Here is a 25628-nt window from a genome sequence, read left to right as displayed (position 1 = left end):
GTATTTTGGGTCCAAGCCTAGGCTTGCTGGAATCGGATGGTAAATTTTAATCTCGAGGTTTATACCTACAAGGGAGTTATAAAAGAGCACGTATATGCAGAACAGCTTAGGACTGGTATCATGACAGAGAGAGACGAATTTGGAATCAGAAGAAAGAGAGATGATAAGGAAAAATGAAAGGGGGATAAGGAGATGGTGATGAACAGGAATTGGGAGAAAAGTGAGAGGAAGATTAATGAAGAACGAAAGTAGAGGAAGCAGATGTAGGGGAAGAAGGACGGAGAGAAAAACAAGAGTAAAAATAAACAAGAGGGAAAATAATCAGGAGAAAAGAAAGAAAAAGAAAATTATTTTCCTTTCTTTTTCTTCCTCCTCTCTACCTTCCTCTTTTTTTAAATATTTGTGATATTCTACTTCCACTTCACATTTTTCTTCTACCAATACCTGAGTTTTGCAGACCATTAGGCAAACCATAGTTCTTGACACCCTTGGTAGGATTCGAATCCGTTCGGTGTTTTTCGCTTCTTTTCCTCTTTTTTCGGGTTTTCAAGTCCTTGAATATCCATTATTTTTTTTTTTTTTAATTCTGTCCAAATTGACTTGAAAGTCAATGCGAGAAATATAAACAATCAGTGTTGCATCGTCAAAACACGCATCTCAGCTTTTTAATGCGCTACTCACCTCTAATGTAGGCTCTGCTGGAGTCTGGAGGTGTGGATTTTTCTGAACCCACCTGTTTTGCTCGGCTTTTTAATTATGATTAAAAATTTCGTGTTTGAAACAATCACAAACTCATTTTAAAAGTGAGGAAAAAGTAAGAAAAATCCTGCTGCCATTCCATTTTTATGGAAGTTCCATATGTCGCACACACTTTCCCACATCTGTAGATCGTACTTGCCTGCACACGACCATACGAAGAACAACCTCCGTCCCTGGATTTTCGCATTTTGATTACTTTCATTTTTCCCCTCTCAACTTCAGTGGTATTAGCGTCACACATTTCTCGTGAAAATTACTTGAATGCTTCATCATAACCTTGGAAAATCAAGTGGATAACATTCATAAATTTTTATTTTGCAAACATCTTGATGATAGGGAAAAACTCAACCAATTTTATGCTGCAAAACCTTCAAATTGAAAATTAAAACAGAAGTAATACCTTATTCTAACCTTTTGACGATTAGAAATGGCGTGATTATACGCCAGGGTTGATCATTGATTAATGATACTCCAGTCTTTCTTCTAAAGAACAGCATATAGAATTTCGATGCGTTTCTTCTCAATATACAGACTGTTATCCTTTCCAAAAATTATAATGGAAGTAGAAAACTGAAATGCCACAATAAAGCTGAGCAGCTTTTGCATACTTATGTCATTCAATTTTGATCGTCTGCGTAGTTTTCATTGGGTTTATGAGCAGAATCAATCTTTAACATGTAGATTTTTACCTGTATGGAATGAGTAAAAAAAGGTGATTTTTGTTGCTAATACACATTTAATTTTCGTAGTTTTTGTGTAGTTTTTGCTTAGACGATTCTAATCCTCTCAAAGAAAAGTACCTATTGAAAAAAGGTGTCTTGAATTTGCCGTCAAGAAGATTTCTTGTTGGATTAAAAATTAAATCATTCAAATCATTTATATTTTTCTTGATGTACGCGACTTCTTGCTTAATGTGAACATTTAATTTCTTGATTCAAGAAAAAGTCCTTATTGACGGCTAACTGAAGAACTGTTTAAATTAAATCTCTTTTTCCCAATGAGTTGTATTGGGTAAAAACCTCATTTCCGAAATGTGGAAGTGTCAGGTTTTAACATCAACTATTTTCATTATGATCTGTTTTGACGTAGCAATTTCAAATCCGTACTCCGCAAACTACCTCGCAGGCACGAATAAAGTAATAGGGAAGCGAGAAAAAACACTAAAAATGGCCCGAAACTGTATGTACAAAGGTGGAGAAATAGTGCTAGGTCCACACCATTTCGCGGGAAAATCAAAGCCGAGAAATTCCAAAAATTACAATCATAGTCAAACTGCTGAACACTCCCCCCCCCCCCCCCCTCAGTTTTGTACTAGTACTCATTAGAGTTAAAGTTTTTTTGACTCTAATTGTAATGGAAATGTTTCATGTGTGAGGAATTTTCGAATTGACTATCAATTCTTGTGTGAAAGTTCGCGAGAAACACGATTCTCCCCCTGATTTTCTCTGAAATCAACTCCCAAGCTCAAAAAACGCTCTCAAATTTGAGGCTGTGATGGAGGGGATATCCCACGCTATCCTGAGAGTCCACCTCTACATCAAGACAAACTCTCCTTGCAAAGATAAAGGAGCAAATACATTAACAGGGTTGCCATGTTTTCAGTTTTAGAGTCCCCAAATAAAGTGGCAGCCCTGTCAATGTATTTGCTCCCTATCTTTGCATGGAGAGTTTGTCTTGATGTAGTGGTGGACTCTCAGGATAGCGTGGGATATCCCCTCCATTTTGGCCTCAACTTGAGAGCTTTTTTTGAGTTTGGGAGCTGATTTCAGAGAGAACCAGTGGCACCATCGTGTTTTCTCGCAAACTTTTACATAAGAATCAACAGTCAAATCGCAAATTCCTCACACATGCAACATCTAAATTAGAGTCAAACGGCTGAACACCCCCCTCCCCTCAGTTAAATACTGGTACTCACTAGAGTTAAAATTTTTTGACTCTAATTGAATCGGGACGTGCGAAAACCGCGAATGTCCATTTTTTCAGTTTTAAGTTTTTTTGAGTTCATAATACTTTTCGAAGTTGGTTGCAACCACGAAAGTGGCGCTAAAACTCGTCTTCAGGTTTTCTAAATCCTAGAAAGAGTCCTTTCATCGCTTCTAAGGTTTTATCAACGCTTTAAAAGTATTATAAACTCAAAAAAACTTGAGACTGGAAAAATGGACATTAGTGGTTTTGATTCAATTAAGGACACCGTACCAAGAACAGCCTATAGGCGTATAGGTCGTTATTACGCCCATCTGCTTTTCGGATTCTACGTACCCTGGACTATGCTGTGATAGCAATAGAATATAGACAGGTAACGGCTCGAGGTCGAAAAACCTTTTTTTTCCGAGTTAAGTCAGGCCTCTGGATCGATGGGTGCAAGAACGACCTATAAACGGGCCTATAAAGTTAAGGGCCTATAAGGTGCTAGTTACTTTTTTCTTTACTCACTATCGATATTCTTTCATTTTGCGTTAATCATGCGTGATTAAAATGATTTATACTTCATATTGCCACCAAAATGACTGTTGGGCGTAATAATGGCCTATAACCCGCTTTTTTAAATCAAACATATTAGAGTGTAAACCCATAATGTATCGCAAAATCTACCCGGCATCCTACAATAGGAGGGTTAGGTCACCCAAAAACAGCAAAACAGGAAACAGGGTACCTGCATAGAAAAGTCTGCGCAGTACATCAAAAACAAAGCTTTAAAAAACGCGGTTTCCAGTTATAGGCTGTTCTTGGTGCGGTGTCCTCAATTGTAGTTTTTGGAATTTCTCGGCTTTGATTTCCCCGCGAAATTGTGTGGACCCAGCACCATTTCTCCACCTTGTTGCAATAGGGGAGTTAATATCAATATTTTTTAATCGACGTCCCGCTCAGCCATAACGTCTTGTCTCCCTTATTTTATTAGCGAGACGCATGCATCTGGAGCGCATCACGCAGAGCCCGCGCCGCCAGACCGGTGTAATCAGGGGAAATGGGACCGTTGCCACACCCATGCGTCATGTTTCTCACACCCCCGTCTTTCATCCCTTCAACCCTCGTTGTACCGAGACTCGATTTTTGACACGCAAACTGAATCCGCAGCTTTCCGCAACGCCGTCGCCCGGACGCTGGCTTACAGTATCGACTGCAAAAAGTGCAGTTCCTCTCGCTTAACATGAAAGTTTGAGACGAACTCTTTTTTTTCGACGATTGTCCGTACGCTGCCGTGATACCAAGGAGGGCAGTAACGCCCTACATTTCGGAATTGCGTTTCTTTTAAAATTTGACTAATTCAGTGCAAACGAACTGCCGGATTCAGATCAAATAAAGAGAGGCGTCTCTTTCGTAAAAAGGAAAACTAGAGTTATAAGAATGCAGCAAATGTGAAAAAATTAACGTAATTTCAGACAAAACATGCAACAGTGAGCCCTCGTCATTCCGCGAAGGATCTGTACTTATTACTGCTGTCTCGAGTGAAACGGTATAAACTTTTCTGCCGATTTTCAAGCTTCACATTTGCGTCTTGTGTGTTCAAAACGTATATCCCGAAGGATGTAGAGCAATACAATGTACCAATACACAATGTCTGTGTGCCTAACATGAAATGGGAAATTCCCTCTTGAATTTCTCAAAGGTATATAATACGTCAACTTTTAATAATTTAAAGAATTTCCAAGAGACTTTTCAATGATTTTTGACAAATTTACGAAGAACGAATGATTTTTGGTTCTCTCCGAATCAAGAACGAATGAATTCGTCTAAAAAAAACTTTCTTCTCGGACACTGCCAGGTTCAGTTTCTCGAAATTCGTTTTCGCTTTTATGGCTCTCTTCCATAACATGATAACACGTCTTACTACTTTTTTTATCGTTTAAAACAAGACTTGCTGCAACATTGCAGTCAACCAATAAATAAATGATGAGAAAAAAAAAGTATTCCAACATTCACTAATAATGATGTAGAACTTTTTTAATCCCCGAAAGACACAAATTTGTTAGTCGTTATAGATGTTATTTAACAATTACATAACTTAATTATTGAAAAAAGGAGGATTGTGAGTTTTCTTTGAACGACTGAAGCATGGAGCTTATTGAAAAACCAATAAGCAACCCTCGAAAAACGAGCAATTTTGAGTAAAACTACAAGTGCAGGCGAGTACCTGATCTCCTGATCAATTTGTTTCGTGAACCAAATACAAAATTGTAAATAAATAATGAAACAAATAGAACTAGTGTACTCTTCACAATTTTATTCTCGGGAATTTTTTTATCAAAGCTCATATAATGGAAAAAAATGTAATTATGAAAGAAGAATATTCTTACATTCCCTTCATCCACAGAACCATTAAAAGTGTCAGCCTTTGTGTTCACAATGTCTGTCTGAACACCATTAAAACACGCACTAGACGGTTTTTTTTTTTTTTTTTTTCATCAACTAATGCACACTGCAAAAACTATTACCGTGGTAATGACAATACTAAGCTTTTTTCCCTATTTTCGAGTCCACTAAAAAGCGAATCAAGATCTTGTTGCGTTTTCCTTTAAATGCCACCTCGATAAAACGATCTAAGAAATCCAATGCTCGTTTTGAAAATGAACGGTTCAAATACCAGTTCAATGGTCAAAAGTTCTGAAGTTTCAAATCGCTTCAAAAACGTAATTTACATTCTGGAGGAGAGAAGAGAAAGAAAGGGCGTGTTTAGAGCATGCTGCGTGTTCTTCACGTACGTATCTCGATCATTGAATGAAAACAGCGCGACATTTTAGTGATTATTCAGGTATCGTGCTCCTTTAACTTTCCTGACTGACATCATCACTGGGTTCAAGCCCCACGGAGGCACTTCGTGGGTGTTCTGCGACTGAGATGTGTCTTTTGGCGGGAGGTGGAGAGATTAGGTCGTTTCAAAGCTTTATGTAAGGTTCAGTTGAGATTTATAGAACTCAAAGTCGCTTTTCGCGTCGCTCAGTGTGCGCATATTTAACTCGCAGCGGCTCAAAGGCTCAAACTCTGCAACGCGCCTCTAACCGGATGGGCAATTCTGCGAAAAGTGTCTAATTTCAGTGATGATCTTTTTATTTGTAAAACGTGTGATAAAAAATATCATATTTTACCTGATATCGAGGAAAAGTTTCCAATGACTTCTGATAATTAAAAGTGTCTAAGTCAATGTATTGAGCTTCAAGTAAGCTATGCTTAAAATATCACGACCCTCGCTGTCATGATTGTTAGGTTTGGACCACTAGTCAAGGTACGAATTTTAGCATTCTGATACATGTTTCTTAACCAAAATTTCACGTAGAACACGATGCGCACAACGAAAATGGACCACTAGACAAGGTACGAATTTAAGCGATCTGATACATGTTTCTTAACCAGAATTTCACGTGGAAAACGATTCACACAACGAAAATTACGGAAACCAACTCCTAACGAAGATATTAATGTTTTTATTTCACATTGGTTACGAGGAATTTGAACTGCCCGCTCACAAGAAACTCAAAACTCTACGTGAGTCAAATCGCCCACTACAACGGTTTCAGCAAGCTTCTCAATCGAGCAATGTTCATTTCCCATCATGTGTTGTTCAAACTATTAGCAATTTGCTATAACTGAGCCAAAGCGTCAAGATTAAGGTTGCCAGATTTTTACATCGCAGAGACTGTCATGATAACGTCTAGCGCGCGATGTGAATCACGTAGAGCATTGTGTTTTCATGAGCGGGTGGTTTGAATTCACGCATTAAGAATCATTAAATATCTTCGTAAGGAGTTAATTTCGGTAATTTTCGTTGTGTGCATCGTGTTTTACGTAAAATTTTGGTTAAGAAACATGTATCAGAATGCTGAAATTCGTACCTTATCTAGTGGTCCATTACCGAAATCAATTTCTTAAGAAGATATTTAATGATTCTTAGTGCGTGAATTCAAACCATCCGCTCATGAAAACTCAATGCTCTACGTGAATCACATCGCGCGCTAAACGTTATCATGACAGTCTCTGCGATGTAAAAATCTGGCGACTTCAATCTTGACGTTTTGGCTCAGCTATAACAAATTGCTTATAGTTTGAACGACACATGATGAGAAATGAACATTGCTCGATTGAGAAGCTTGCTGAAACCGTTGTAGTACGCGATTTGACTCACGTAGAGCTTTGAGTTCCTTGTGAGCGGGCAGTTCAAATTCCTCGTGACCAATGTGAAATAAAAACGTTAATATCTTCGTTAAAAGTTGGTTTCAGTAATTTTTCTTGCGCGAATCGTGTTCTACGTAAAATTTTGGTTAAGAAACATGTATCAGAATGCTTAAATTCGTACCTTGTCTAGTGGTCCATTTATCAGAAAAATTGTTCGGATTTTTATACTAATTTCATCAGAGATCCGTGCAGTTGAATTAACAATATTTGGTTTTAAAAAAAAACGTGTTTTCCATCCGAAGCAATGCAGAAAATAGAATGCACGACAAAGGGGTAGGGTTCTAGGTTTGGTTTGAGTTTTTCGGTTCCCCTTCATCTTGTGTCGTGCTTTGTTGCATATTTGAAATAATTGCAGCTTTGCCGTCGGCTTCAGATTTTGCTGCGGCTGATGCGCTTGCATTGCTGCCGTAATGATGCATTCGTGTGCGTTTTCAAGGCGCTTCTTCTGGGAGTTGTAGATCGCAATGTTGCCAAATTTTCAGAAACTATCAGAAACAACTCGAATATATCTTCCAGGTTGTGGCGCGGATCGGGGTATCAAACCTGTTTCGTCAGTAAACACTGGTTCTGGCTTCAATTCTTAACTAAAAAAAAAAAATAAAGAAATAAATGAAAAGATATTCCTCCTATTCCTCTTTTTCTTCCTATTTTTCTTCCTCCTATCCTTCCTTTTCCTCTTCCTACTCTTCCTCTTCTTCTTCCTCTTTCTCTTCTGCTCCTTCCTCTTCTCCTCTCCCTCTTCTTTTTCTTCTTTTCTTCTTCTTCTTATTTATTTCTTCTTCTTTTCTTTCTTTTTCTTTTTCTTCTTATTTTTCTTCTTATTTTTCTTCTTCTTTTCTTCAACTATTTCTTTCTTCTTCTTCTTCTTCTTCTCCTTCTTCTCCTTCTTCTTCTTTTCTTCAACTATTTCTTTTTCCTTTTTCTTCTTCTTCTTCTTCTTCTTCTCCTCCTCCTTCTTCTTCTTCTTCTTTGCCTTTTCCTCTTTTTCTTCTTCTTTTTCTTTTTCTTTTTCTTCTTTTCTTCTTCTTCGTTTCTTTTTCTTCTTTTCTTCTTCTTCTTTTCTTTTTCTTCTTTTCTTTTTCTTCTTTTCTTCTTCTTCTTTTCTTTTTCTTCTTTTCTTCTTCTTTTTTCTTTTTCTTCTTCTTGTTTTTCTTCTTCTTCCTCCTCCTCTTCTTCCCCTTCCTCCTCCTCTTTTTCTTCCTCCTCTTTTTCTTCCTCCACCTCTTTTTCGTCTTCCTCCTCTTTTTCTTCCTCCTCTTCCTCCTCTTCTTCTTCTCCTTCTTCTTCATCTTCTTCTGGTTCACCCTCCTCCTAGTTTTGTGATGTGGCAACGAAGCAGATCAACGTTAATTCATCGTGCACGACTCGACGTCCCATCTCAAACATAAAATTAGCGACGGAGGACGGACATAATCTCCGTGAGTCAATACAGTCATCGACGGTTCCCCCAGGCGTAAGCTGCTCAGAATTTATAATATTTCGATAAATTCAGACGCATACTCGCTAAATCACTGGTCCAGCAGTGCCGTATCGTGTCATCTCAATTATGGACTCAACATGCGTCTTTACGTAATTTGATTGTTACCGCTCAGGAGAAGTGAGAGAGGATAGGTTGACGAAAAACTAAGAGAGTGTGCCGTTAATGATAAGCAAACATTTTACTTTAACACCCACTACATCTAGTGAAAATGTTATTTCGGGTTGCTCTTTTTCTATGGATGATTGAACACGGAGGCAGGTCTTTCAAACTTGTACGACTCATATCATCAAAGAATTATCTGAAGTAACCGTGTTACTCGCTCATTTACTACACCGTTGATGGGTTTTTTTCATGATACAACTATTTGACCCCCGCGGTCATGCTAGGAAGTATCTTTTCATCATGAAGGCGTTTTTAATGCGTCGTCACTCAATATATCTCAAGCATTCGTATTTACTACATTGTTGGTTGGGTTTCTAAATGATGCAACTATTCGGCTTCTAAGACCGCGGTCCTTCGAACTTGTGCGACTTAAATCATCAAAGCATTATGAAGCAGCCGTGTTACTCGCTCATTTACAACACTGATGATTGGGTTCTTTCATGATACAATTATTCGACCTCCACGGTCATGCTAGGAAGTATCTTTTCACAATGAAGGCGTTTCTCCTTACCGAACGTCGTTATTCCGCACCGAAAAATTATCGAAAGCAATCGCACTCACTCATCAACTCAGCCACATTGGATTTGGTTTTCAAATGATGCAACTATTCGGGCTAAATCTATTCGGTCTACCTTCGGTGCTATTTATACCAAATAAATACATCACTTAAAAACCAAAATAAATAATAATAAAAACCATGAATATTTGTTTAAGCTAATTTCAAAACCTAGTTATTGTGGCTTAAATCCAATCGATCCTTCACGGATCTTGAATAAATGAGCGGAAAACACAACGATTTTGTTTGATTCATCAGACGAAAATCGTTTTGAAAAAATTCATTTAGCCACCAACTCTCTCTCTCTCTCTCCCCCTCTCCCTCCCCCTCTCTCCCTCTCTCCCTCCCTCTCCCTCTCTCTCTCTCTCTCCCTCCTCTCTTCTCCGCATCGATGCATTTTGTTTTATATGTTATCCACTTCTTTCTTACTTTTGGAACAACTCTCTCCATTTTAAATTTAGACCAATGTTGGGCTTTCTGACGAGTAATTCCTAGCGTATTTTTAGAGTAATTTTGGGGTAACAACATTTTTCTCGCTTTAAAATGTACAGCCGAGTGCTACTCTCTTAGATTTTTACGATTTTTTACTGTTTTTATCCAACTGAGGAAGGCTGAGTTTTCAGCCGAAACATATTGGCGGTATTAATGTGAAAATTAGGCTTGTTGCTCGCCGATTAAATTATTTTTATTGTAATTCGTAGCCCCTCCCGCTTTTGAACTCGGTAAGTCCGTTAGTCGTTCGAATGTAGAGCAGTCTAGCTGTGTTTGATATATTCTTTAAGCTGCCAATTATTTTCGCAGGCGTACGTAAGTTCCATTCAGGCATCGAAAAATGCCCCGCCAAGCCAATACTTTCTTGTCTTTTCTTCCGCGCTCTTTCGGCCTCGCGGCGGTCAGCCATCCCTCGCGCGCACCGCCTGGCGTTCAAGTCAGGGGCTCCTAAACTTTCCATCCCAATCGTTAGTTCGGCCCTGCAATAAGTTTCCGACGTTCTATCATGCAATTTAATTAGGGTGGTAACGCCTGCTCATTTATCATTTCGGTCTAGATCGATGACGTGATTTTGCTTTTAGGTTTTTACCACATCCAACGTCTCACTTATGTCTCTCCTTTAATTACAATTGTGCGCTATTTCAAGCAAAGTCTGCAGCCTGATTGTTGAAATTTTGTGTTTGTCGGGTAGACATAGATGACATAGGTCAAAAGGCGGAGCGTGATTGGTCGGCTATGTCTTATCTGCTTTGTCGTGCCTACCTGACAAAGGTACGATATAACAGCGAAGACATAGCCGACCAATCACGCTCAACATATGTCATCTATGTCTACTCGACAAACACAAAATATCAACAATCAGGCTGTAGGGCTAGAAAAAGTCATCTCTTGTCTCTCTGCAAAATCTTACGCAAAAGCCGATTCATACAAGAGTAAGTTCGGAAATTACTTCCTTGAACGAGATTCTTACAAGTATTATATTAACACAAATCAAATGGAAGTTACGAGCAGATTGTACGGATGAAGTCATTTGTATTTTGCCATGTAACCGGTATTTACTGTAAATTTTTGTTCTGGAGTTAATTTCCGGGCCTTTCGTAATGTGATTCGTTTTCTTTGTGAAAATCGAGGGAGAAATCGTGTTGCGTTGTGTTTTGATTCATACCTACCTACCTTTTCTAGAGGTTCATTATTTAACAAAATGCACAGGCTCGCATGTGCCCTTTTTCTGTTAATCAAACTTTAACTGTGAAAAAGACCTACAAAGTTGCAGAAAATTTGAATTAAAATAGCCTGTCTCAGAATCATCGTTTACTTCGAGGTTTAGTCGTTTACATTATATACCATTAGTAAAAGCCAAGAATCGGAAGTGATCCAAATTATCATCAAAAAGTTAGTGGGTTTTCGCATCGTCCAACTTAAAATGCGTTGTGCGAAAATATCAACTAAAATAAGTCAATGTGAGTGTATTCAATGGATAGTCAGGTGGTTTTTGAAAGCATGCACTTGCGAATTTCGATGAAACTTTTTTACATTACAATCATAAAAACAGCCTGGATCACTATCCTGTTGTTGTTTTTAGGTTTACGATTTGTGATGAAAACATCGGCAAAAAAGAGTGCTATTCATGGTGATATTTTGACGCATTTCCTTGTTCTACTGCGTTGATTGGTTTTTTTAGACGTGTCATCCACAGCAACTGGGCAGTTTCAAATGAAGGAAAACATTCAAAATAGGGAGCAAAGGTCCCTAGCCACAAAAAGTCGTGTCAATAGGTCATAATCACAGAGGCAGCTACACTAGAACAATCAGGGCACACTCAAATCTTCCCTGGAAAGGTAACTGTTCAGTGGCGAGGCGTGAATGATCGATAATCGATATTTCCAAGCTGCGTGGCGAAGAATTGATTCTAAAGGTGTTTATCGCGAACACCCTGTTTATCGATCCTTTTCCATAGGTTTAAATGGCAGATCAATCGATGTATTGCAAAGCACGCCAAGCCGCACTGAAGCGTTGCTATAGAAAACTCGGAACTTTCGAAAAGTTTTCCCCGAGTCATAACTACATTAATTACTTGAGAATAATTTTTGTCAAGAGAATTTTCTACATTTTCTTATAATATGAGGCTCATCTGTTGGTGGCTTCTCTGAGAATCATTGGCGCGTGCCTAATAGCGCGCACGTTCCTGGTCGAACCGACATCTGAAAGCACCGTAATTATTCCAGGTTGAGAACGCTTCCAGGCGGAATATCTGTCAAAGATCATAATAACACCTATATTCTTGTGTTATGAACGTTTTCTTGTGGATTAACAAAAGGGGAGAGGGACTCACCTCGCCATGCATAGCATCATCTTTTGCAACGCCTAAATGTCTTACTCTTTCTTGCATCTCATTCTGATCGCTTGAACTTTGTCGCTTATTGATTTTCGATGGTAATAAATTCCGATGTAATTGTCACTTGGCCTAGGGAATGAAAAATCGGCTATTGGCTAGGATATGCATTAAGAGAGAAGTACCTTTCGAGTACCTAACCTAGAGTACCTATATTGAGAGAGTATGGCCACTGGGGTTACCACCTCTGATTGGCTCAGCCATCTTAGGCTAAATGGAGCCCTTAGGACCCAAAAATGGCGGACGCCATAAATTAATGTAATGCAAAATGACTCAAAATGTAGTTTTCTTCGCTTATCGTAACGAGAAATTTACTCAAATGCACTATTGCGACATCTTTACATATTTTTAAGGCTAATCGTGTGCAATTTTTGAGAAAAATTATCTTAGATGTAGTAAGGTTGGCAGCAAGTGCGGTTGGTGATAACCGTCAAAAGTTGGCAATGACCCCCCTCCCATCCACAAAAACCAAAACAAAACACCGCCATTTTTGGGTCCTAAGCCTCTTCATGGGGCCCAGTGGCCATACTCTCTCAATATAGGTACTCTAACCTAACCGTTCTAAGATGATGGTGGCCTCAAACACAATAAATAGAGACACCGCAGTAGTGGGAGATGTGGTTATAAACCTAGTTATAAAATCTGCTTCAAAGTTTGCTTCACTTTTAAGTTCGGCTTCGGCACGTTTTTAGCGTGTAACGTAGCGTGTTTAAACACTAACTAGCAACTGTACATCTACCTAGTATTGAAAGCAGCAGTGCTCTCTCATTTACAGACTCCGCAAGCGAAGCTCACAATCAATTTTTTAAAAATTCGTTTCGTGACTCCCCTCACATCGTACTGCAAAAAATCAACTTCGAACCCTTTTAAAAGAATAAAACCCGTCGCAGTTTTTTGACGTGTGGAGGAAAAAACGCGTCGCGTCCATGCAAAAAACTTACCACGTCAAGTAAAATGTTAGCACTGGTATCGAAAGCTTTCTTGTTACAATGAGTGTGATGGGATCGTTTCGTTTCACGTTATGAGTTTTCTTCGAGGTCGAGGCACAGACAAGGTTTCCTCATCATAGCATTTTATTTTCTGAGTGCTGTGTCTTCACCCTACATTGTACGTATCATGTCCTTGTCCTTAGTCCTGGTGAAATTTTTCAAGGGAAAAAATACAGCGCCTACTTTACACTTTAATCCCGATTCTTCCGCTTAGCCAACCTGGATTTGGTAGTAAAAGCCTCGGTGTATTCTGCCATGCTAAGGAAAAACGCCGTATGAATATTCAAGAGTTGCCAAATTTCATTTGATAAAACATGTATTATTGACAACATTCACGCATATTTTTCCTTGGATTTTTTAGATATTTTAGATTAATTTGCCGAGAAAATTGGGTGAAAATTTTGGAAAATAATGCTCACAATTTTCCCTGTAAATTAGGTGTTTATCGGAAGAAACTTGGCAACGTCTGAAGGCTCATACGACGTTCTTCCTTAGTACGGCCATATTATTCCTGCCCCTCATTTCTGTTAGTTTTTCCCCGAGAGACATCCATGTAAATTAATCGGAACTAGAGATTCCCGTCAGTTTGTGGTTAGTATTTGCATAGTCTATGAGCATGAGCTTGAGGGACGGTCATCCTGAGACGCTTACAAGCAGCATCCCAACAGATTTAGCCCAACTCCTTTTCCCCCCGTTTTTTCCTCTGTCATGTCTCTGATCATGTTAAAAAATGCACGTCCTGCTCTGCCTTGCTAAGGAAAAACGTCAAATGAGCCTCCAGACGTTGCCAAGTTTCTTCCGATAAAAACCGAATTTACTTGGGCAATTTTTAATATTATTTTCCATAATTTTCAGGCAATTCTGTACACTGGAAAAAAAAAAAAAAAACACATTGGATCTAGAGTCCAGACTCTTGAAAACATTGACAAGAAAAAGGACTCTCGATTCAATCAGATTTAAGCTTAAATCAAAAGGAAATCCGCTCAAATTAAGAGGCTTGGTTCTCGATTTAAGCTTAAATCTGATTGAATCAAGAGTATTTATTCTTGTCGATGTTTTTAAGAGTCTGGACTCTAGATCCAATGCGTTTTTCTTCCAGTGTACGCAATTTAATCTAAAATATCTGAAAATTTCAAGGGAAAATATACATGAATTTTGTCAAAAATACATGTTTTATTAAGGGAAGTTTGGCAACTTTCGAGTCTTCATACGGCGTTCTTCCTTAGCACGGCTGTGCTTTAGTCCCGACATTAACGCCAATTTTATTTTCGTTCAGTCGTGTTTTCGTTGTAGCCCGTCGAAAGCTCGGGTCATCTGTGATGCCTGAAGGACTTTGTTCAGAAACTGTTGAACTGAATCGGTGTGAACTCTGAGAGGTCCACAACCTGGTTCTTTGGTTTTAACGCATGAACGGGTTTGGTGTTTTATGAGTCGGGGCAGTCGTTCTGTCACGTGACAGGATTTAAGTCACATGATCTTGATACGAATATTATGATTATTTAGGATCGGTAGTTCTTAGAACCGTTGGTTTTGAGAATAAAATAAAGTCGTCATTTTGATGTTCCAGTTCTATGAAGATAAATTGATTTCATATGGTCAGTTGTATGTAACCTTTCTCGACAGATGGTATAATTAATATACCGCCTGGCGATATGTAACCGTAATAGTTTGGTTTGTATAAGCTCTTTGCAATTGCAAGAAAAATTATAAAAATTAAGAGTGACATTTATGCATTTGTATCTCTTTGTGTTATCATTCATTCACTAAACTTTGTTTTTTTTTCTCTTTTGTTGCAGGTAAGTTTCAATTATCCCCCTATATTTGTATCATCCAAACTGTGGTAAGCTTTGAAAGATTTTATCATCTCTGTATTGTATTGTATTGGAGCAACAGATTTACTGTAGCTATATTTTAAATGAATTCATTTTTTTTTTTTTTTTTTTTTTTTTTTTTTTTTTTTTTTTTTTTTTTTTTTTTTTTTCTTAAATTCTAGATTCAGCTTCATATCCAAGTAAAATTTAGCCCCAATAAAGATTGTCCTCAGCTATGGACGTAACAGTGCTTATCATTCTGCAAACGCTACTTGTAGTGTTTTCTTTTAGGAGAAAACATTTTTGGATGTACAAAAAATGAATGGTTTTTCCTCCTCCATTAATTCCTATTTTACCACCAAATGAGTTAAGTCTAGAATTTGAGAACATCGTTTAGATGTTTGTATCTTCTAGCCAAGGATTCACCCGTTAGGACTCTTTTTTTATAGCGAAGATCCTTTTTTCTGCGTGTATTGTGAAGAGGCACTGGTCTCTAAACGAAATGCACAGGATTGAAAACTCACTTGAAAAATCATATCGATGGTTCTCCATTTAAAATATTAGGCATTTACGATGACGGCAACTGATTGAAGCCAGACAGAGCTCTCTGTCAGGTGAAAAATGTAGACGTCAACGCCTTCATTTTTTAAAGTAGGTAACTATTGCAGCACGTAGGATTTTTTCTAGCCTACCTGGCAACAAGAAGGCGAACCCGACATTCGAGATTAATTATTAAAGTCGAAATAAAATATTTTGAACATTAAAACCGTCGTTAAACAAGTTTTGGATTGGGTACCACCTGGGAAGAGGCGACGGGGACGTCCCGTAAAGGGTTGGCGGCAGGGCGTTGACGAAGAGATGTTGCGGTGTCAGTTGCCCGAGAACCTCTGAGAAGACAGGCATATGTGGCGTTTGGGTGTCGTAGAACGCCAGAGTGCGTTGTAAAGCGACTTTATATATATAAAACCGTCGTTAAACTGTATAACCAGGACTAGATTAGCGAACTTTTGGGTACAAGGTGCCGATCATTAGGGGTCCCAAATTCTAAATTTTAGGGGCCCCATGACACTCAAAATCCCAGTCCCAGGCCCTATCTAAACCCGTGTTTAAGACTTAAAGGAGAGTATCTAGAATCAAAAAAAGAAATTGCCCGAAGGGCCGTTTCGCTGGGGGACCGGAATGCTACAGCAGCATCCTGGCTAAGCCGGCCCTGTCTATAACATTCGAGTATTACACCTTGTCTCCACGGGTTGTTTCACGGGATTTTTCCCAAGTTCGAATCGCAGGAATGAAACTTCTGGGCTTTTTCCCCGTTACAAAACACAAACGAATTTCTTCTTCTTTTTTTGAAGTCGTTCCTAGGACTCCACAAGGACTCTTATTTGGTACTGTGATTAGAATTGACTAACTCAATGTTTTTCCCAACTTTGCAAGTGATATTTTTCCCTGGGACAAATCCCATGAGACGTCCCGTGGAGACAAGACCTCATGGAGGTATGAACTTCAAACCTTTTTCTCTCGGTTCAAACTTAACGCGACTTCGGCTCAAATCCCGGAACAGCGGAAGCGGAACCCAAATCAAAAGGCACTTCGGGTTGTATCATCTGATTCCGATGTATAACCCGGTAAAAGAGGGAATCCAGGTTCCGGAGTTGATGTACTCGTCCAGAAAACGGTAGCGATGATCTTACCTCCCCCCTGCTCCCTCTTCCGCTGAGGCCGCGCTGATGGTCCCCCATTTTGGCGCTGCAGGCTGCACTAGCGCCGGCCCCGCATCGGTTCTCCCTCCCGATCGGTGTTGTGCATCGCGCTCTGGCCCCGGCGCTCGGCAAGACAGTTGTTTACGTTTCGAGCGCCAAGTCGGTCGTCGTCCCCCACGATCCCGACGCCCCGTCCGAGTTCGGAATTTTCGGAGGTCGGTTCCCTCCTTTTTTCTCCAGTTTGTGATGTGGATTTCCGCGATTCAACGTTCTCGTATTCCAGTTATCAGTAAAATCGGGTAATATTCCAGGTCCGGTTACTTCCCTCAGGTCCAGCTCGTGTTTTAGATTTCTGTGATTTGACTCGTTCAAAATTTGGTGATTTTTGAATTTGGGATTTTTCCCGGCTAGGTTCCCTCCTTTTTTCTCCAGTTTGTGATGTGGATTTCCGCGATCTAACGTTCTCGTACTTCAGTTATCAGTGTAATTGGGTAATTTTCCAGGTCCGGTTACTTCTCTTAGGTCCAGCCCGTGTTTTAGATTTCTGTGATTTAACACGTTCAAAATTTGGTGATTTTTGAATTTGGGATTTTGGTTCCCTCTTTTTTTCTCCAGCTCGTGATGTGGATTTCTTTGATTTGACGTACTCCTACTGTGGTGGTTTTTGAAATTCAAGAATTCTCTAGTATAGGTCCGATTTCCTCTTTTGCTCTCCAGATCGTGTCGTGGATTACTATGATTTACCATACTCAGCCTTTGGTGATGTTTTTCCAAGTCCGGTCCCCTCTTATATGTTCAGCTCGTGATTTGAATTTCTATAACTCACCGTTCTCATACTTCGGTCATTTCCGGAATTTTGGATTTTTCCGGGTCCGATTCCGCTTTTCTCTCCAACTCGTGTTGAAGATTTCTGTAATTCAACACGTTCAAACTTTTGGAGATTTTCGAAATTTTGGAATTTTCCAGGTCCGATTTAATCTATCTTCCCAGCTTGAGTCGTGGATCTCTAATTTTTAACACACTCATATTTAGGTGATAATCCAATGGAAAATACGAAGCAACTGTTCCTGGATCGTTTAATTTCTTTGAATCACATGTCGTCATTAGTGATGTTTTTCGGGTTTTCTTAGGGCGTAGATAAAGGAAATGAAGGTGTAGATCGACGTCTGCAGGAAGTGGCGAATTATTATTATTGTTGTATTTTTCTGTTTTTAAACTATCTACTTCTTAGTGTAGTCATAATTTTCCTTTCTCAAGGATTTTTTTTTTAAAAAGGCCTCAGGATTCGTAAGAAAGGGAGAATTGAATCAAGATGTCATCTTCTGTTCTGAGGAATCTGTGCCAAAGAGATACAAAACTTACAAAAGAGGATCATTTTTAAGGAAATACAATTGAAGCTTCATGCATGTTATCCGAATATTACACTCGGCTCATTAAGTAAAACGCCAGAAAATCAGTGACGTAACTATCGTTCTTGCCGCCCCCGCCAAGCAGAGTGGCGCAGTGTCGCAAGGGGCACACAAATTGCAGGGGAAAAAAGTGTGTTGCTCAGTATTTTTCTAATAATGCATCGAAGGGCGCAGCGCCATAGCTTGGCGGGGGCGTAAAAATTCCTAGTTACGCTATTGCAGTAAATGAAATTATGGAGATAACCAAAAAATCAGAAAAAGAATAGGTTCAGTCAACTAATTATTTTCCCTTCGATGTAATTGTCAATCTATCAAAACGTATACAATCTCGCTCCTTTGAGATGGATCTTCCCTAGCATTTATCAGTATCCATCCTCTTAACCTCTGACCCCACTGAACGGTCTTATTTATTGTTAGATGTGTGATAATGCCTCTTCTAAAATCGTCTCGGAAGCTCTGAGGATGGAAAGATACAACCTGCCACAAGTTTTCGTCTAATTTTTCTTCGCAAAGAGCAGACGTGCGTAAAATTTTCCCATGCACAGGAAGTGTGCTCAGGCGTCAGTTTTCTGTCTAGCAGAAGAAGAGAATTCTGCAAAATTTCAGTAACTGAAAGAGACATCTCATATTCAAAGTAACCGGATACCGTTGATTTTCAGCTCTTTTTTCCTCCGTTCGGTTCGGTCCTCTTCTCATCTGCTAACGATCTGTAAGTCCCACGCAGTGCTGCCATTTCCCAGAATCAATTCCGAAGTTCGAAACTTTTTAAATAATTGGAATTTTTTCCGGAATCTTCTGGATCCCCGGAATTTTTAGATATTTTCGGAATTTCCTCGAAATGTGCAGTTTTTCGTCACTTCGACCATTTATTTGATCAAGTTTAGGGACTTTTTGATCAAATTTGACGATCTTCGGAACTAAATTCCGGCGTATTTCAAAATTTTCCCCGGAATTTTTCTCGGAACTCTGGCAAATTGGAGTGTGTTTCCGGAAATCGGAATTATCTCGGAATCTTTTGATAAAATAAAATGGCAGCGCTGCACTCCCACGTCATTGATCATCGCAACTAGATGCGACTCTAACGGAGTGAAACTCAGACGTACTAAACAAAAACGCCGTATGATCAGTTGGTGCCCGTAAGCATCCCTAAATGGACAAAATCAACGTAAGGACTCCAGTTGGACTTCATTTTGTACTTAGGAACTACAATTTCTAGCTCATCCGTAAACCACATTCGCACATCGAGAAACTGATCGTACATACGTTGTTTCTAAACTGAGCCAGAAATTTTAGTTACTAATCGCAAAATGTAATCCAGTTGTAAACTCCAACTCTCTTTTTACCTCATCATTTTCTGTAAGTTTAATGTCCTAGGTCCTCAGAGAAAGAGCTGCTCTGTGACCTGTAGAATAAAATAAAAATGAAGATAAAAAACGAGGAATCTTCGTCAAATAATGGGATTTTTCGTCTCTGAGAGACACCTGCCGCATAAAGTGTTCTAAACCGTCGAGGCGATACATATGGATGCTCAAAGTTAAAACAGTCGTGTGGAACCAAAGTCTGAGGAAATACCTGCACGTAACCGAAGCCGTGATCCACCCTCGTCTCGACTCGACCGCAGCCCCATCCCCGATCACGACTCGCGAGGGGTTGATGATAAATCGAGGGAGGGAGAAAGCGCCCTGTGCAGGTAACCCTTTTCCCAATTAGGGATGAGCTCGGTGTAGTGCGTGGCGTGGGTAGCAGGGGTCGGCCCCAACTCCGGATATTCGGGCAGAAAACACGAGAAGCCGTAGAGTCTATGCGTCGACACTTCTACTCTGCTGAGTAAAAACGTCATAAGTCCAGTTTAACTCAAATGCAGATACGTGGTTGTTGCTGAGGAGTCGAGGCCCTCCCAAATCACCGATCGCCGGTTTGGTATTGTTCGACCGTGAAAAAATAATAGGTAGGTGAGGCGCCTGGATGTGTAGGCCCCTGTGTTTTAGCGTTGGTCCCATTGTTGGCACCGTGCCTTTTGTGATTTAAATTTCGACTTTGGATTACCTGATCAGCACTCGTTAGTGGTTGAGCTTAGAAACATACTGCTCTGCTGTGGAAGCGCATAGTATGTCACGGGAATAGGTAGGTATTTACCGTATGTCGTTAAATTTTAAAATCTTATTCTACACGTTAGGAGAGACCAGGAGAGACGTAATAACGCGAGATAATAACGGTCAATGTAATATTAACGTGTGAGAAACTAGGATATTTATGAGATCTTTCCGCAAGACGCCAAAGCAACGTTAAAGTTTCCGTAACGTAACGATTATCGCTGAAATCCTGTGGCCGTTTCATGAGAACTCTTGCTCTCAGCAGGGTAGCGCAGTGACTGGTTGTTCGTGCCTATAAATGTTTATTTTCGTGTGTCAATTTCTCGGTACATAGAATCATGTTTTGACGAGGAAGAGCTTTTTTTAAGAGGGTAAGCCTTTTGGACAGTCGAAGGCCTTGTGTCCTTGGGACGTTTCAAGGGATTTGTCGCGGGAAACAATCTGACTTGCTAAGTTGGGAAAAATATTTAGTTACACAATGCTAATTACAATACCAAGTTGAGTCCTTGTGGAGTCCCAAGAGCAACTCACAATCAGAAAAGGAGAAGAAATTTTATTGTCCAGTTTAGCGAATAAAAAGCCTATAGAAGTACCGTTCCTGCGATTCGGACTTGGGCCAATTCTCATGAAATGTCTTCTAGAGACAAAGCCGTAGATTCGAAAAGCCAATTTATTTGAGGACACTTTTAGAATATTCTATAACCCTTTGGAAAACGTGGATGACTTCATCCCTGTACTTACTAGTGCATAAAATGCCTCTTCCTACCCGGAGGCTGATTACTGAGACTTCATAATTCCCCCCCTTCTTATTTTTCCTTTGATTTTGAAGCCGCCCCCCCCCCCTTTATCACCTTCTATTCTCACTGTGTGAAAAAAATAGTGGATTCCAGTTAGTACCCATTAGGATGAGAGCTCAATACCAGTAAACGAACAGGCTTGAAAAACCGATACGTGCACGGAGGAGGCGTGCCGTAATTAACGCAGCTCGGATTTGCTTTTGGCACGTTTAGTTCCACGTCCAAGGTCGGCGCTCCGCAAAAGTCGAACTCCCCGCGGCGATTTTTCGGAACCCAGTAGTACAGCATTCCACTGGGTTTTTATTCCGATTTTTTTGACTCCCGAGCGGCAAAAGCTCCTCGCTTGCAGTCAGTCGGGTCATTAGCCGCGCGAACAGCGAACGGTGGCGCGGTACGGTGCTCACCGAGACGAGATTTTCGTCAACGACGACGGTTTCTCCTAGGCCGGGCCCGGGCCGAGTGGACCGCGGAAAACGAGCCATTCATGACGTTTTGAAACGGGAAAGTGATCGAGCGTCGTTTCACCATCAAACGAGTGCAATAATCGTAAACTGACAGCTTGCGCCTCGTGTCCCACAGTTGCCAATTTCGTTAAATTATTTCGCGATTTTTTGAGGAATTGCCATGAACCTTATTAGACCACCGTCTAGTTGTAGGCCGGTCGCCGGTCGTAAAGAAACTGAACCCGACTCTAATAACAGAAATTTTTGTTAAAAAATACCAGGTTTAGTATGGGCAGTAAAAAGTTATGTTACGGAAAAATCGACCACGTAAGGACATTGAATATATATTTAAACATGAAATGAAATAATTAAAATATGAAATGAAATAATTGAAATTTGATAATGCAAATATTGAATCTGAAATCCATGAAAATTTGGAAGCTTAGAGCATGAGTGTATCAATTCCGCGATGATGTCTACGGACACTAAATAGAATCTCCAGACAAATGTAGATTCCGAATCGGGACCTCTTTTCAAAATAAGCCAACAAATTAGCATTCGGCTTCAAACCGAAACGCTCCTCGTTCGAGAGGAAAAATCTTTTCATGAGTTGCTACTGGGGTTGAAAAGTCGTTTTCCTTCTTTGAGAATTTCTTGGTTAAAATGTTTGATGAAACTCCCTACCGTAAAATTATTTCCTATCGCAACCAATGTGAGCCTCCGTGAGTCAAATCGATACTTTAAAAATGTTAGACGAAGAAAATTGCGAAGGTGCACCAACTGGAAGGTTTCGTAATCCTCTCGGCTAGTCTGTTCGTGAATTTAGACGGTATTTTAGACGATGTGGCAATATCGAATAGCGTGCAACAACTAGACTGTTTCTACAGTGATTCGACGAGATTTCTAATTGGTCCAATCACTTTTTTGGGAGGAAAAGCGTCTAATTTGGTCTGTCAGTATTGTCGGTTACGTAGTTTCACGAACTCGTCGAAGACTTTCAATCAACGCATCCTGAACATCTCCCGTGCGTCATCTCTCAGTTTGGCAGGTCGTTTCGAGGAGTCGTACATTTTTGGATCGTTTCGAGCAGTTGTTCGTTTTCAGATTATTTCGCTTCCTTAGAAGTGGTGTCAAGTTTCTCAGTCGATTTTTTGGGGGAGTGAAAGATCCTTTGTCAATAAGTTGGTTACCCGTATTTGAAATCCAAAAATAAGGGAGAATGCTTACTTTCACTTCCTAAAAATCGGCAGAACAATTTGACGCGCATTCTATCCCATATCCTAACCTAACCTTTGATCTTTACAGATATTTATAATTTGATTTGAGCTGGAAGGAGTACCGATTACGGTTATTGTTTACGAAAACTTTAGGACTTATGAGGACCTAAATCCAAGGATTAACGTGAAAAGTGTGGAGGTTTCAAGCTGTGTTTTGAATCACGATTATTTCGCCTATTTTCAATGGACATTCAATAGTGTTTTCCGTGTGCACATCTTCGTGCAAAGTGAAAAAAGTGCCAACCCTACCCTCACAGACCCTCATCCATTTGATAATCCAGATTTTTTATCATAATTTTCGGTTATCTGTGCAAGTTTGAACCGACCGCCGCGCCAGCCGCATCAGCACGGACATACTCAACAACTTTATAGTCAGTGTTTTTCCAAGTGTCAGTTGTCATTGCCCGTAGAAAATATTTTTAGCCCTATTTCAGCGCTATTAAGTGTTGGCGTTGTATCGCAAAGATCTAAAAGTGCGAAAATTGAGCAAGTTCAAACTCAGCAATCTTAACCTTTTCTAAGAATCCAAATCTTACGGATCAACACGGACCAACCTTTGTGATGAAGGTTTCGTAGTCTGCTCAGCAACTTTACAGTGCTTTTCTGAGTGTCAGGTGTCATTGCCCGCAGCAAATATTTTAGCCCTATTTTGGCGCTATCAAGTGTTGGCGTTGTATCGCAAGGAGCTAAAAGTGCGAAAATTGTGCAAGCTCGAACTGAGCGTGAATCGTAACCTTTTCTAAGAATCCAAATCCTACGGATATTTCGGGCTCTTACGAGCGGGAATTCGAGCGTAAGATGGCGAAAAATGTGTCAACGGAAGTGCGGTGGTGCGGGGCGGGATAAGTGTCGAACACTGGGTCACTGAACACTGACCGCAGCGCGTATCTGATCGGAGAGTGTGCGGTTTGGAGCGAGGATGCCGCAGATGAGCAGCGGGGTCCACGACGGGTACGCGACGATCCGGACCGGGCGCGCGGCCCGTCACTCCATCTCCTACCTGGAGCCCGTCTCGGAGGAGCCGCAAATCAAATTCCGCCTCCACCCGGACATCCCGTGGTGGGAAGTCGCCACCAGGCGCTCCAGACCCAAGAGTCTCTCAGTTATCGAGGTACCTAACCGCTGATTTTCAGTTTTTTACCTTTTTCCGCGATTTCCAGGGCGTCATTTCGTCGTTACTCGAGCGGAAGAACGTAACTATACCAGCGGGGTGATTATTGAAATTGATAGACAAAGCAATAGACAAAGATGACATAGGGGGTATAAAGCAATTCTATTGGTTGAAATGGGTGGTTCTCATCGACTAAGGGGGAAAATGATAGACTAACTGTCGGGTTTCTCGTGGGTTGCCGTTACTCAGTCGATTACCTACCTCCTTTGTCCATTGCAACAACCCGTTTCCACCAATAGGATCCCTCCAAATCCCTTTTGTCGTCTTTGTCTATCGCTTTATCTATCAGTTTCAATAATCGGTCCGCTGCGGGGTGATTATTGAAATTGATAGACAAAGCAATAGACAAAGGAGACAAAAGAGATATCGAGGGATTCTATTGGTGGAAGCGGGTGGTTTTAATGGACATAGGACTAGGCAATAGACTAACTAACGGCAACCCACGAGAGACCCGATAGTTAGTCCATCATTTTCTCCCTTAGTCGATACGAACTACCCATTTCAACCAATAGGATAGCTTTATACCCCTTATGTCCTCTTAGTCTATTGCTTTGTCTATCAATTTCAATAATCGGCCCGCTGTGGCGTGGCGTGAATTGCGATATATCGATTGTTATGCCATTTGAACCCATGTTGAAGAATCGATTATCAAGGTGTTTGCTGCGAACACCCAGTTTATCGATCCTTTGTCGTACGTTTAAATGGCATAACAATCGATACATCGCAAAGCACGCCACGCCACTGCAGACTTAATTTTGCAATTAGGAAATGAAATTTCTGGCTCATCTGTGAAAACGCTACTGGAAACTAATAGTACACGGAGACAAAAACTTCGTGCATGGGACCCGAAGTTGAGGTCATATGGATCTCTGAAGTTTTCTGATCACGCATCCGGAAACTTGAGGTCGAGATGTCGAAGTTCGGGTCAGACATCGAGGCACTTCGGTATGTACCGGAGTACTTCAGATGTATGACCCGAACCCTTCGGTATACATCGAAGTACTTAAGATGTTTGACCCGAACTTCGGCAGCTCGACCTCAAGTTTTAGATACGTGAGCCGAAACCTTCAGAGATCCATATGATCTCAACTTTGGGTCCGACGCACGAAGTTTTTTTCTCCGTGTACACATGCTATTTTTAAACTAGACCAGAAATTGTAGTTCCAAATTGCATAATAAACACTTCAGTACCGCAAAATTTTATTTGAAATTCATTGCAGTTTTACCTGGAAACTGTTTGGCTTTTCTAACTAAAAATTTCAACGAGTTTTCTCCGGAATAAACGAGTATATTGGAAAATTATAGTCAAAATAGGTCCTGTGAAAAATTGAACTGTCCAAGGCAATTTTGTAGCGGAATTTTGTTGCGGAACTTTAAATAGAATCTTGTTCTTTTTGAAACGAAGATTTTAACAAAATGTTAGGAGGAAGAGTGAAATAAAATGTATTTGAACGAGGCAAACTGAGCACGCAAACTCATAAAATTTCAAGAAATAATGTTGCTTACTTTTCTTGTAAGAAAATAATGCATGAGAGGAAATTAGGCAACGTTTGGTGAAGTTCGGCTCATTTCTGTTAGTGCCGTTCATATCATAAGTCAAAAAGGTACGATGGAAAGCTCAACAGGAACGCAAGAGTTTTAAATCAGTTTTTAAATATATTTTTCAGCGCGCGGGCAAGACTCGCCTTAAAATCTGTGGATATGCAACACCACGACACCCGTGTTCGAATAGTTATCGTTTGCGCCTAACTCACTGGTATGGAGTATTTGCTTAAATCTCTCTCTCTAAAGCGATGAATACTCAAACACTGGCGTCATGGGGTTGCATAGTAATCAATTTGAAGGCGCTTTTCGCCCACGTTTATGAAAATGAATTTTAAAGCTTTCTCAATGACTATGAAATTATGCGCCAAACGAAAACATGCACTT

General features: G+C 40.2%; 1 protein-coding gene and 1 long non-coding RNA gene across 2 annotated transcripts in view; both read left to right on the top strand.

Annotated features, from left to right (window-relative positions):
* Positions 1–25628, top strand: part of sick (sickie) — a 333346-nt gene that overhangs the window by 262854 nt on the left and 44864 nt on the right.
* Positions 15048–17774, top strand: LOC140225741 (uncharacterized). The gene is made up of 2 exons (XR_011900722.1): positions 15048–16728; positions 16921–17774. It is a non-coding gene; the product is annotated as an uncharacterized lncRNA (long non-coding RNA).

This window comes from Bemisia tabaci, unplaced genomic scaffold (genome assembly GCF_918797505.1).
Source record: "Bemisia tabaci unplaced genomic scaffold, PGI_BMITA_v3".
NCBI lineage: Eukaryota > Metazoa > Arthropoda > Insecta > Hemiptera > Aleyrodidae > Bemisia > Bemisia tabaci.
This window is presented reverse-complemented; position numbering and strand designations above follow the sequence as displayed.